Raw genomic sequence first — 13,647 nt, forward strand, 5'->3', positions numbered from 1 at the left:
ATGGTGGCCCCCGACAGTGTTCGGGCGCCACCGGAAGCAAGGGGGAGAGAGCCCCCATTCTTCTCCTTCTTCCTTGACCTTCTCCCTAGATGGGAGAAGGGTTTCCCCTCTGGTCCTTGGCTCCCATGGCGTGGGAGGGGCGAGAGCCCCTCCGAGATTGGATCTGTCTCTCTGTCTCTCACTGTTTCCGCGTTCCCAGATTCTGCCCTTTCACCGTTTCTTTTATATCCAGAGATCCGTAACTCCGATTGGGTTGAAACTTTCGCCCAGATTTTTCTACGAAAATTAGCTTTCTTGCGGCAAAAGAAGAGCAGTAACCACCTTACGGGGTGCCCACAAGGGTCAGGGGCGCCCCCCCTACTTCGTGGCCCCCTCAGGCACCGTCTCGCGTTGATTCTTCTTCCCAGATGTCACAAATATTCCAAAAATATTCTCCGTCCATTTTATCCCGTTTGGACTCCGTTTGATATGGGGTTTCTGCGAAACATAAAACATGCAACAAACAGGAACTGGCACTGGGCACTGTATCAATATGTTAGTCCCAAAATTAGTATAAAAAGTTGCCAAAAGTATATGAAAGTTGAATAATATTGGCATGGAACAATCAAAAATTATAGATACGACGGAGACGTATCAGGGGGGTAGGACAAAATATGTCATGCAAGTTCTTTCCATAAGCACGTGTGACTATTTACGAAAAGCATGCCTACATTATATTTATGAACTGGAGCTAGTGCCGTATCGCCCTAGGTTATGATTGTTATATGATGAATATGATCCAATGAATTCACCGATCCAATGCCTACAAATTTCTCTAATATTGTTCTTGTTAAGTTAATACTGCTATTGTTACTATTGCACTTGCTACAAAATCACTACTATCACTGTTACTATTACTATTCTATTGCTACTACTATCAAAACTACCATACTACTTTGCTACCGATCACTTTCCTGCAGATAATTAATCTCCAGGTGTGGTTGCATTGACAACTCAGCTGCTAACACTTGCAAATAATCTTTGGCTCCCCTTGTGCCCAATCAATAAATTTGGGTTGAATACTCTACCCTCGAAAACTATTGCCATCCCCTATACTTGTGGGTTATCAAGACCTTTTTCTGGCGCCGTTGCCGGGGAGCATAACTAGGTTTGTGGAGTCACTTGGGATTATTAACAAATTATCACTACGAAGAATTTGAAGGATGCTAAGACTAAGATATTTCCCTATAAGACGAGGGGAGGTAAGGAACTACCATCCAGCTCCGCTTTAGATTCACCTTCTATTATAAGTAGACTTGCAACACCACACATGCTATCAATTTTGATTTGTCGCAAGTTATTAATGATGCTACTTCTGCTATGAATGCTACTCTTGACGATGCTAGTACCTTGCTTGATGATAATGTGCCACTAGGTGAATTTCTTGATTAAAAAATTGCTAGAGTAAGACAACATGAGATTATTGAAACTGATGAAGAGCTTGAAACTGGAAATCTTGAAACACCTATTACACCTAGTTCTCCTAGATATGAATTGCCAAAGGTACCGGAAGGTTATGTTATGGATGAGGAGACAACTAGATATATTCTTGTTTGTAAGGATAGAGATGATTGGAAAAATTATTATGTAAGCACAAAGAAAAGACATTGAATGCTGAAATGAAATGTGATCCTAAGTTTGCTACTTCACCTATCTTTGTTGATGATAAGGATTATGAATTCTCTGTCAACCTAGAATTAATTACTTTTGTTGAATCTGATCCTTTCCATGGTTATGAAACAGAAACTGTTGTGGCACATCTTACTAAGTTGAATGGCATAGCCACCCTATTTGCTGATGATGAGAAGATTCACTATTATTATATTCTCAAGTTATTTCCTTTCTCATTAACGGGTGATGCCAAGGCTTGGTATAATACTCTTGCTCTTGGTTGTGTGCGTAGTCCCCAGTATATGATTTATTACTTCTCTGAAAAATATTTTCCTGCTCATAAGAAACAAGCTGCCTTACAGGAAATATTTAACTTTGTGCAAATTGAAGAAGAGAGTCTCCCACAAGCTTGGGGGAGGCTTCTCCAATTGCTTAATGCTTTGCCTGATCATCCTCTTAAGAAAAATGGAATACTTGATATCTTCTATAATGGACTAACCAATGCATCTAGGGACTTCCTAGATAGTTGTGTTGGTTGTGTTTTCAGGGAACGAATTGTTGGACAAGCTGAAGAATTATTGAATAACATATTGAAAAATTATGATGATTGGATCCTTCCTGAACCACCACTTAAACATACTCCAAAGAAGAGGGGTATCTTATATCTCAGTCCTAAAGATATGCAAGAGGCAAAGAAAAAGATGACAGAGAAAGGTGTGAAAGCAGAGGATATTAAAAATTTACCACCTATCGAAGAAATACATGGGCTTGAAACATCACCACCACCTAAGGTGGCAGAGGTAAATTCTTTATTAAAGTTTGATGAAGGTGATATTCCTTGTAATAAACATCCTGGTCAATGCCTTTACGAGTTTGATAATTACATTAGAAAGCAAGATCACTTCAATGCAAATGTTATGAAACAATTAAAATACAATTCTAATATGATTGTTCGCTTGAGTGACTTGTTATTTAGAATCTCAAATGATGTTAGAGGAGTAGGGAAGCATGCCTCTATGGTTCAAACTCAACTAGAACAAGTTGCTAAATCTCAAAAAGAGTTGTTAGATGAAATGAATAATAATATCAATGATCATGTTGTTAGAGTAATGACTAGAGGAGGTAGAATGACTTAGGAACCACTTTATCCCGAGGGACACCCAAAAAGAATTGAACAAGACTCAAAGAGTTAACACTGATGCACCTAATCCTTCCAAAAAGAAAAAGAAGAAGAAAAATGATAGAACTTTGCATGCCTCTAGTGAACCTGAAGTAGAAAAACCTCCTGATAATGATAATGAAGTCTCTATTTCTGATGCTGAAACTCAATCTGGTAATGAACACTCACCTTCTGATAATGAAAAATATAATGATGAGGTTCATGAAGATACTCAAACAAATAATAAAGAACCAGATAATGATGTTGAAATAGAACCAGCTGTTGATCTTGATAACCCACAACACAAGAATAAAAGATATGATAAAAGAGGCTTTGTTGCTAGAAAACATGGTAGTTAAAGAGAATCGTGGGTTCAAAAACCTATGCCCTTTCCACCTAAGTCAACCAAAAGGAAAGATGATGAAGAATTTGAACGCTATAATGAAATGCTGAGGCCAGTCTTTTTGCATAATCGCTTGACTGATATCATTCAAAGTACATGAAAGACATCATCACCAATAAGAGAAAAATACCGAAAGCTGAAATCTCCACCATGCTTGCTAATTATACTTTTAAGGGTGGAGTACCTAAAAAACTTGGAGATACGGGAATACCAACTATACCTTGCTCCATCAAAAGAAATTATGTGAGAACTGCTTTATGTGGTATAGGAGCTGGTGTTAGTGTTATGCCTTTCTCTTTATATAAAAAACTTGATTTGAATAAACTCACACCTACTGAAATATCTTGCAAATTGCTGATAAATCAACTTCCATACCTATCGGTATTTGTGAGGATGTGCCCGTTGTTGTTGCTAATGTTACTATCTTAACTGACTTTGTTATACTTGAGATGCCCAAGGAAGACAACATGTCGATTATCCTTGGTAGACCCTTCTTGAAAATACTGTAGGGGCTATTATTGATTGCAATAAAAGCAAGATCACTTTTCATATCAATGGTAATGAACATACGGTGCACTTTCCGAAGAAACAATTCCAAGTGAATGGTATTAATGTTATTGAAAAATCTCCGACAATCACTATTGGAAGTTTTCAACTACATATACCTACTGCCAAAATAAATATGAAATGCTTATTGTTGGGGACATTCATATCCCCATTGAGGTAACTTAGTGTTTTACGAAAGTTTTTCGGTTTCATGCTAATCGGAAGTGCTTGTTAATAATACTTGATCAACCTTATTAATGAATCATTTTTGAGAGGTATGAAGTTGATGAATTTAGTGAGCACTACCTTATCTCCCTACCTTTTTTTTTCTGTTTTTATTAGTTAAATAAAACAAAATTCCATGCTTTGTCTGTTTTCTGAGTTTTCCGTACAATAAAAAATGACCCAAAAATAAAAGTTCTCAGAATGCTCTGAAAATTTAATACGATTTTTTCCTGAATATTTAAGAAATCTTAGTGCAAATAACATCAGAGGGAGGTGCTCCAGGTGGGCACAACCCACCTGGGCGCGCCAGCACCCTAGCGCGCCCTAGTGGGTTGTGGTCCCCACGTGGGCCCCCTCACTTATCTCTTCGTCCCACATCATTACCTACCTAAAAAAATCACCATTGCTCTCTCTCTCTCTCTCTCTCTCGTGTTCTTTCTCTCAAATCCGCGAATTTTGATCTCTTTGCTCGAAGCTCCGTTTTCAAAAGTGTTTCATGGGATTGTTGCTTGGTATGTGACTCCTCCGTTTGTCCAATTAGTTTTTGCGTTAATGGTTTATAATTAGAATAACTAGTGACTCTTGGTGCTGCTGTAGATGAGCTTGCATGTTGAATTCTTAGAGTTCTAAGTAGTTTGAATGCTTGATATGGCCTCTATGCATCCCTATGAGTAGTTGCTATCAATCTTGTGAAGTTTTGTTGAGAAACTTTTTGTGAACTAAAATTTCAGAATTTTGTTCATAGGAAAAAGATGAGTATATTTAGGAAGTTTGCTTCCAAGAAAAACTCCAAGGGGGTTATTGGGGAGTAATCTGACAGTGATCTCTGCACCCAGAGAATGGCGGCGGTACGGCCGTGCGAATGGCCGCATAACCCATTCTTGGAAGGGGCCCGAATCCTTCAAGAGTTTGCACAATATGCTACTAATGCCGGCCTCACTGACTTCATCGCAACTGAATGTGAATAGTATCATCTCCTCACAAATTCCTTTGTGCAAAATTTTCATTTCTTGAGTAGGAATAATCCTCCTGAGGTCCAGTTTAACTTATATGCCGAATCCCATGAGATACCACTTACAGAATTTTGTGATATATGCTTACTACCTTCTAATGGTAGTTTATTAGAGCCTAGGCCTGCGGAGTTTGATGGTTTTTATCGCACTCTGACAGTGGGGGATGAGAGAAGGGTATCGAGTGTCACTGCTACTAGCTTACATTTTCCTGTTGTTCATTATTTTGCTCTATTCATTGCAAAGTGTTTTCTTGATAGAGAGAAGGTAGGTGCACTCAGTGCCCCAGACTTCACTGTTTTACTCCATGCACTTCACGGCGACAACACTTATAGCTTGGGAGCTATTGTGGCACGTCGGCTCCACCTTAACCGATCCAAGGATAAAATACATGGTTGTATTTATGCTACTCATTTGGCGAGTCACTTTAACATTCAGATACACGATCATGATTATCCTTTACCCAAGGTTTATTTTGATCGCTCGGCTATGGCATACCACCACTTCATTGATAGAGAGAACACCACTATGTATGTTCCTTATAACTTGTTCTTTAGTGAGATTACCCGTGATGTTATTCTGTTGCATGCATCTGCTTTGTTTGATCATATTGCCAGGGGCGGATGCAAGATTATGCCTGACGACATTGTTGCCTATTGGAACAACCTGGCTGCAGCACAGGAGGAGCCTCAGTAGTTGGACCCTCAGGTGCCCGCTCCCCAGCACTTCAACATAGGACCCCATGGTTTCTTCGAGTGGTGATTACCAAGTTAGGCCAAAAGCCTAAGCTTGGGGGAGTACGTATTTCCACCGACATTACCTTAATGTTTACACATTTCATTCCAATAGCCGGTGTCCACACTTATTCATTGTATTATCCATGTTATATTTATTTTCTCGCCTTCGTCTTGTGTGTTTGAAAAACTTTGAGAAAATAAAAAAATATTTCCTGCTTCTTTTTGATTTTTCTTTCTAGTGTAATTAGTTGTAGTATTTAGAAAGAAAACCCAAAAAGATTTCCTTGTTCTTCTTTTTCATGTTGGGAGCTCTCCCGTGTAAATAGTTTTTCTCGTTTTTGTTTTTCTTTCTTTAATTTGTTTCCATCTAGTTAAAAACCAAAAACTCCAAAAATGTTTCAGTGCGTTTCTCTAAATTTCCTTTATTTTTATTGAGTTGTGCCGAGGAGAAGACCACGATGAAAATATTCAGTGGCTCTCATATGCATTATTGTTGATCTAACAGAGAGCCCATATTACCTTGTTATCTTCTTTTTGAATAAAACTATTTGCAGATTCCAGCTTAGTCCACGACACTCTTGCACTCTTATTATTTTCATATCGTTCGATCGTGCAAGTGAAAGACAATAATGACGATATTTGATGAATTGGTGTGGCAGAGAGAAACGGGTATGAACTGAACTTGTTCTATTTTTGTAAATATGTTTAATCTAGTATCCATGATTCTGAAGGAAATATGCCCTAGAGGCAATAATAAAGTTTTTATTTTATATTTCCTTATATTATGATAAATGTTTATTATTCATGCTAGAATTGTATTAACTGGAAACTTGATACATGTGTGGATACATAGACAAAACACCGTGTCTCCAGTATGCCTCTACTAGACTAGCTCGCTGATCAAAGATGGTTAAGTTTCCTAGACTTGGACATGAGTTGTCATTTGATAAACGGGATCACATCATTAGTGGAATGATGTGATGGACAAGACCCATCCGTTAGCTTAGCATAATGATTGTTCAGTTTTATTGCTACTGCTTTCTTCGTGTCAAATATATATTCCTCCAACTATGAGATAATGCAACTAGCGGACATCGGAGGAATGCTTGTGTGCTATGCAACGTCACAATGTAACTGGGTGATTATAAAGATGCTCTATAGGTATCTCCGAAGGTGTTTGTTGGGTTGGCATAGATCGAGATTAGGATTTGTCACTCCGAGTATCAAAGAGGTATCTCTGGGCCCTCTCGGCAATGCACATCATATGAAGCCTTGCAAGCAATGTGACTAATGAGTTAGTTACGGGATGATGCACTACAGAATGAGTAAAGGGACTTGCTGGTAACGAGACTGAACTAGATATAAAGATACCGACGATCGAATCTCGGGCAAGTAAGATACCGATGACAAAGGAAATAACGTATGTTGACATTGAGGTTCAACTGATAAAGATCTTCGTAGAATATGTGGGAACCAATATGAGCATCTAGGTTCCGCTATTGGTTATTGACCAGAGAGGTGTCTCGGTCATGTCTACATAGTTCTCAAACCCGTAGGGTCCGCACGCTTAACCTTCGATGACGATATGTATTATATGAAGTGTGTTTTGGTGACCGAAGGTTGTTCGGAGTCCTGGATGAGATCACGAACATGACGAGGAGTCTCGAAATAGTCGAGAGGTAAAGATTGATATATTTAAAGGTAGTATTAGGACACCAGAAGGGTTCCGGAGTGTATCAGGTACATACCAGAGTACTAGAGGGGTTACCGGAACCCCCCGATGGAAGATATGGGCCATATGGGCCATAGGAGGGAGGCTAACCAGCCCACAAGGGGTTGGTGGACCCCCACAAGGGAGGAGGCCTAATTGGACTAGGGAAGGGGGTGGTGCCCCCCTTTCCTTCTCGCTCTCTCCTTCCTTCCCCTTTTCCTCCTCCGGTAGAAGGAAAAAAGAGGGGGGCCGAATCCTACTAGGAGTAGAGTCCTAGTAGGACCCCCCCTCCTTGGCGCGCCACTTGTGGCCGGCCTCCTGTAACACCCCGGATGTAACTTTCCACAATTGGAACTCCGTCTCTTGCCTTTTCCGGCTATGTGATATGTTATTTCCTCAGTGGTTGGGTTTTGTCTTTTTGTTTTGCATTGTGTTCATGTCATGCATCTCATCTCATAGCATCATGCGCATTGCATCTGCATGTTTTCATAAAACTTGTAGCCGTTCACAGTTGCCTTTCTCTCTTTGCCTCCATTGTCATTTTAACAGACCCTTGTCCTCGTTGACCTCTCTCAGACCCCTCGTGTGCGTGTCCGAAACTTACTCGAACCCGAACCGGTTTGTCATTACCGATGGATCCGGATCATCGCCAACTATAAAACATCTTCGTTTTATTTATTGGACTCCCTAGTCTATTTTTCCCGACCGTCCGATTTCGACCGGAGGGAAGAAATAGCCCCTAACCAAAATCCTGTGCTGTATATATAGACCAATCCCCTAGGGAGCAACCCTAAAATCTAGCCCCTTGTCCCATTGCGCCGTCGCCAGTCATCCACTCCTCTCCTTCCTCGCGATCCATCCCGATCCACCCAATCCCTCCATCGATCCAACCAGCCAACCACCTCCCTCCTGCAACCACCCCCAAGGCCGCCCCTTCCTCGCATTGATCTGGAGCCCGACGCTCTCTCTGCGCCCGAGCTACTCCCGATCTCCATGGATGCCTTCCCCTGCCCAAGCTCTTCAACTGCGAGCCTCCCGCTCGCTTGCGCCTGCAGCCGCCCGAGCCCCTATCTAGGAGCTCCTCGGGCATCCGTGCCCCGCCATCCGGCCATCGGTTCGAGCTGCCGATGACCAGGTCATCCCGCTCTCCTTCCTCCCCCTCTCTCTTTTATTCATCTCCCTGCTCTCCCTAATCTCTCCAGCCCTCTCTCTGCTGTGGGTTACAGGAACGATGCATGGAGCTCGTCCATGGAGCCCGAAGCATGGAGCTCCGCTCCGTTCGCTGGTTCCGTCCACCGCTGCCCTGAACTGAAACCCCACGTCTGGAACTAGCCACCCTAATGCCTTTCACCTGCGTGCCCTCGCCGGGCCGCCAAGTCCCTCACCTTGCGCGCCAAGTTCGCTGTCGTTGTTCCTTGCATCGCCGCTGCCTGCCCACGACCTCCTCTGCTTTGTCATCGCCCTTGTTTTTCCCAAGGGGAACGAGCAGCGCTGCTCGCGCTCGATCCGCTGGCACGCATTGACCGCGACAACGCCTGGGCCAGCAGCCTCCAAGCCCAGCAACCGGCCTACCTCTCCACCAGCTAGGCCGAGGCCCATGGTGAGAAACCCCCCAGCCCCTCCTATGCACTGTTGGCCCAGCCAGACGCGGCCAGTGTTATTTTTTTCCCTGCGCCGCGATTTCAGCATTATCCTATGTTTTATAGTTTTTCAAAAAAGTCCCTCTAGATCATGCATTTAATAACTCATAAATGGTGCATTGGATTAAAATAATTTATACATGTAAAATGCTTAGAATTTTATCTAGTTACATAATATGATGCTTTCATCCATGTTTAAAATGTTTAAAATTGTTGTTTGCTTTAAAATTGCTAAATGACATGGGGATTTTCCGGAATTGTTGTTTTGTTCCGGCCTCATTTAAACTTGCCTAGATAGGTAGTTTAATTATGCTTCACCTCTTGCCATGTTTAACAACATTTAATATTGTTTGGTAGCTTAAACGAGATTAAACTAAATATGTCAATGTGGTGTTTTATCAATATGCAACTGTTGCACATTGAGCTCCACTTAACTTGTAGTATTGTTTGTTGCACTTTGCCATGCCATGCCTCATTATACCGGACATGCATCATATTTGATTGTGCATCATGCCATGATTATGCTTGTTGTTTACCATGTTGTTTGCTTCTTTCCGGTTTGCTTCTCTCGTTAGCTTCGGTTTCATTCCGGAGTTAGGAGGATTTGTTCGACTACGTTCGTTTGTCTTCTTCATGGACTCGTTCTTCTTCCTTGCGGGATCTCAGGCAAGATGACCGTTATCCTAAACCTCACTAGTATCATTGCTATGCTAGTTGCCTCGTTCTATCGCTATGTTGTGCTACCTATCACTTGTTTACCATGCATCCCGAACTGCCATGTCAGCCTCTAACCTTTTCACCCTTCCTAGCAAACCGTTGTTTGACTCTGTTACCGCATTTGCTCAGCCCCTCTTATAGCATTGTTAGTTGCAAGTGAAGTTGAAGATTGCTCCATGATGGACAGGATTATGTTTGGATATCACAATATCTCTTATTTAATTAATGCACCAATATACTTGGTAAAGGGTGTAAGGCTCGGCCTTATGCCTGGTGTTTTGTTCCACTCTTGCTGCCCTAGTTTCCGTCATACCGGTGTTATGTTCCTTGATTTTGCGTTCCTTACACGGTTGGGTGATTTATGGGACCCCCTTGACAGTTTGCTTTGAATAAAAATCCTCTAGCAAGGCCCAACCTTGGTTTTAACATTTGCCACCTCAGCCTTTTTCCCTTGGGAGTCGCGCTCCCAAGGATCATTTTTATTTTACCCCCCCCCCCGGGGCAGTGCTCCTCCGAGTGTTGGTCCAAACTAGAGCATCGTGCAGGACCGTCCCTTGGCAACTTGGGTTATGTTGGTACATGTACACTTAGCGTATCCAGTGTGCCCTGAGAACGAGATATGTGCAGCTCCTATCGGGATTTGACGTCACATCCGGGCGGTCTTGCTGGTCTTGTTTTACCATTGTCGAAATGTCTTGTAACCGGGATTCCGAGACTGATCGGGTCTTCCTGGGAGAAGGAATATCCTTCGTTGACCGCGAGAGCTTGTGATGGGCTAAGTTGGGACACCCCTACAGGGTATAAACTTTCGAGGGCCGTGCTCGTGGTTATGTGGCAGATGGGAATTTGTTAATATCCGGTTGTAGAGAACTTGACACTTGACTTAATTAAAACACATCAACCGCGTGTGTAGCCGTGATGGTCTGTTTTCGGCGGAGTCCGGGAAGTGAACACGGTTTTGGGTTATGTTTGACGTAAGTAGGAGTTCAGGATCACTTCTTGATCATTGCTAGCTTCACGACCGTTCCGTTGCTTCTCTTCTCGCTCTTATTTGCGTATGCTAGCCACCATATCATGCTTTGTCGCTGCTGCAACCTCACCACTTTACCCCTTCCTTACCCATTAAGCTTTGCTAGTCTTGATACCCATGGTAATGGGATTGCTGAGTCCTCGTGGCTCACAGATTACTACAACAACAGTTGTAGGTACATGTTATGTGATGATCATGACGCGAGAGCAATGTTACTTGTTTTGGAGTTCTTCTTCTGCTTCTTCTTCGATCAGGGAATAGGTTCCAGGTCGGCAGCCTGGGCTAGCAGGGTGGATGTTGTTTGAGTTTCTGTTTGTGTTTCATCCAATGTCGGATGATGCTCTTGTGTATGATGTTGTTGTATTCGTGTGGCATTGTATGCCTCTTGTATGTATCCCCAACTATTATGTAATGGTACGATGTAATGATATCCACCTTGCAAAAGCGTCTCCAATATGCGCTTCTATCCTTAGTGGGACCTTCGAGTTCCTTTAGGATAGGGTCGCATATTCGGTGTGACACCTCCTCCCCTCCTACTTTATATACAGGGGCAGGGGGCACCCCAAGACACACCAATTGTTTTAGCCGTGTGCGGTGCCCCCCTCCACCGTTTACTCCTACGGTCATATTGTCGTAGTGCTTAGGCGAAGCCCTGCACGGATCACTTCACCAACACCTTCATCACGCCGTCGTGCTAACGGAACTCATCGACTCCTTCGTACCTTTACTGTATCAAGAGTTCAAGGGGCGTCATCGAGCTGAACGTGTGCAGAACTCGGAGGTGCCGCACATTCGGTACTTGATCGGTTAATTCGAGAACATGTTCCACTACATCAACCGTGTTAAGTTAACACTTCTGCTTTCGGTCTACGAGGGTAAGTGGACACACTCTCCCCCTCTCATTGCTATGCATCTCCTAGATAGATCTTGTGTGAGCATAGGAATTTTTTTGAAATTGCATGCTACGTTTCCCAACACTGGCATCCGAGCCAGGTCTATGCGTAGATCATATGCACGAGTAGAATACAAAGAGTTGTGGGTGATAATAGTTATACTGCTTACCACCAACGTCTTACTTTGATTCGGCAGTATTGTTGGATGAAGCGGCCCGGACCAACATTACATGACCACATTCATGACACCGGTTCTACCGACGTGCTTTGCACACAGGTGGCTAGTAGGTGTCTATTTCTCCAACTTTAGTTGAATCGAGTTTGACTACGGCCGGTCCTTGTTGATGGTTAAAACAGCACACTTGACGAAAAATCATTGTAGTTTTGTGCCGTAGGTTTGTACGGTTCATGCTAGCAGCTCGTAGCAGCCACGTAAAACTTGCAACAACAAAGTAGAGGACGTCTAACTTGTTTTTGCAGGGCATGTTGTGATGTGATATGGTCAATACATGATGTGATATAAAGATTGTTGTATGAGATGATCTTGTTTTGTAAAGTTATCGGCAACTGGCAGGAGCCATATGGTTGTCGCTTTATTGTATGAAATACAAGCACTATGTAATTGCTTTACTTTACACTAAGCGGTAGCGATAGTCATAGAAGCAATGGTTGGTGAGACGACCACGGCGCAACGATGGAGAGCAAGGTGTCAAGCCGGTGACGATGGAGATCATGACGTTGCTTTGGTGATGGAGATCATGAGCACAAGATGATGATGGCCATACCATGTCACATATTTTGATTGCATGTGATGTTTATATTTTATGCATCTTATTTTGCTTAGTATGGCAATAGCATTATAAGATGACCCCTCACTAAAATTCAAGGTATAAGTGTTCTCCCCGAGTATGCACTGTTGCGAAAGTTCTTCATGCTGAGACACCACGTGATGATTGGGTGTGATAAGCTCTACGTTCAAATACAACGGGTGCAAGCCAGATTTGCACACGCAAAATACTCGGTTAAACTTGACGAGCCTAGCATATATAGATATGGCCTCAGAACACTGGAAACCAAAAGGTCGAATGTGAATCATATAGTAGATATGATCGACATAGTGATGTTCACCATTGAAGACTACTCCATCTCTCGTGATGATCGGACATGGTTTAGTTGATTTGGATAACGTATCATTTGGATGACTTGAGGGATGTCTATCTAAGTGGGAGTTCTTAAGTAATATGATTAATTGAACTTTAATTTATCATGAACTTAGTCCTGATAGTATTTGCAAATTATGTTGTAGATCAATAGCTCACGTTGTACCTTCCCTATGTTTTTTGATGTGTTCCTAGAGAAAACTAAGTTGAAAGATGATAGTAGCAATGATGCGGACGGGGTCCGTGATCTGAGATTTATCCTCATTGCTACACAAAAGAGTTATTTCCTTGATGCACCGCTAGGTGACAGACCTATTGCAGGAGCACATGCAGACATTATGAACATTTGGCTAGCTCAATATGATGACTACTTGATAGTTCAGTGCACCATGCTTTACGGCTTAGAACCGGGACTTCAAAAATGTTTTGAACGCCACAAAGCATATGAGATGTTCCAAGATCTGAAATTGGTATTTCAGACTCATGCTCGTGTCGAGAGGTATGAGACCTCTGACAAATACTTCGCCTAAAAAATGGAGGAGAATAGCTCAACTAGTGAGCATGTGCTCAGAATGTCTGGGTACTACAATCGCTTAAATCAAGTGGGAGTTAATCTTCCAGATAAGATAGTGATTGACAGAGTTCTCTAGTCACCATCACCAAGTTACTAGAACTTCATGATGAACTATAATATGCAAGGGACGACAAAAGCGATTCCCAAGCTCTTCGTGATGTTGAAATCAATGAAGGTAGAAATCAAGAAAAA

The sequence above is a fragment of the Triticum aestivum genome, chromosome 7B (genome assembly GCF_018294505.1).
Source record: "Triticum aestivum cultivar Chinese Spring chromosome 7B, IWGSC CS RefSeq v2.1, whole genome shotgun sequence".
Classification (NCBI taxonomy): domain Eukaryota; kingdom Viridiplantae; phylum Streptophyta; class Magnoliopsida; order Poales; family Poaceae; genus Triticum; species Triticum aestivum.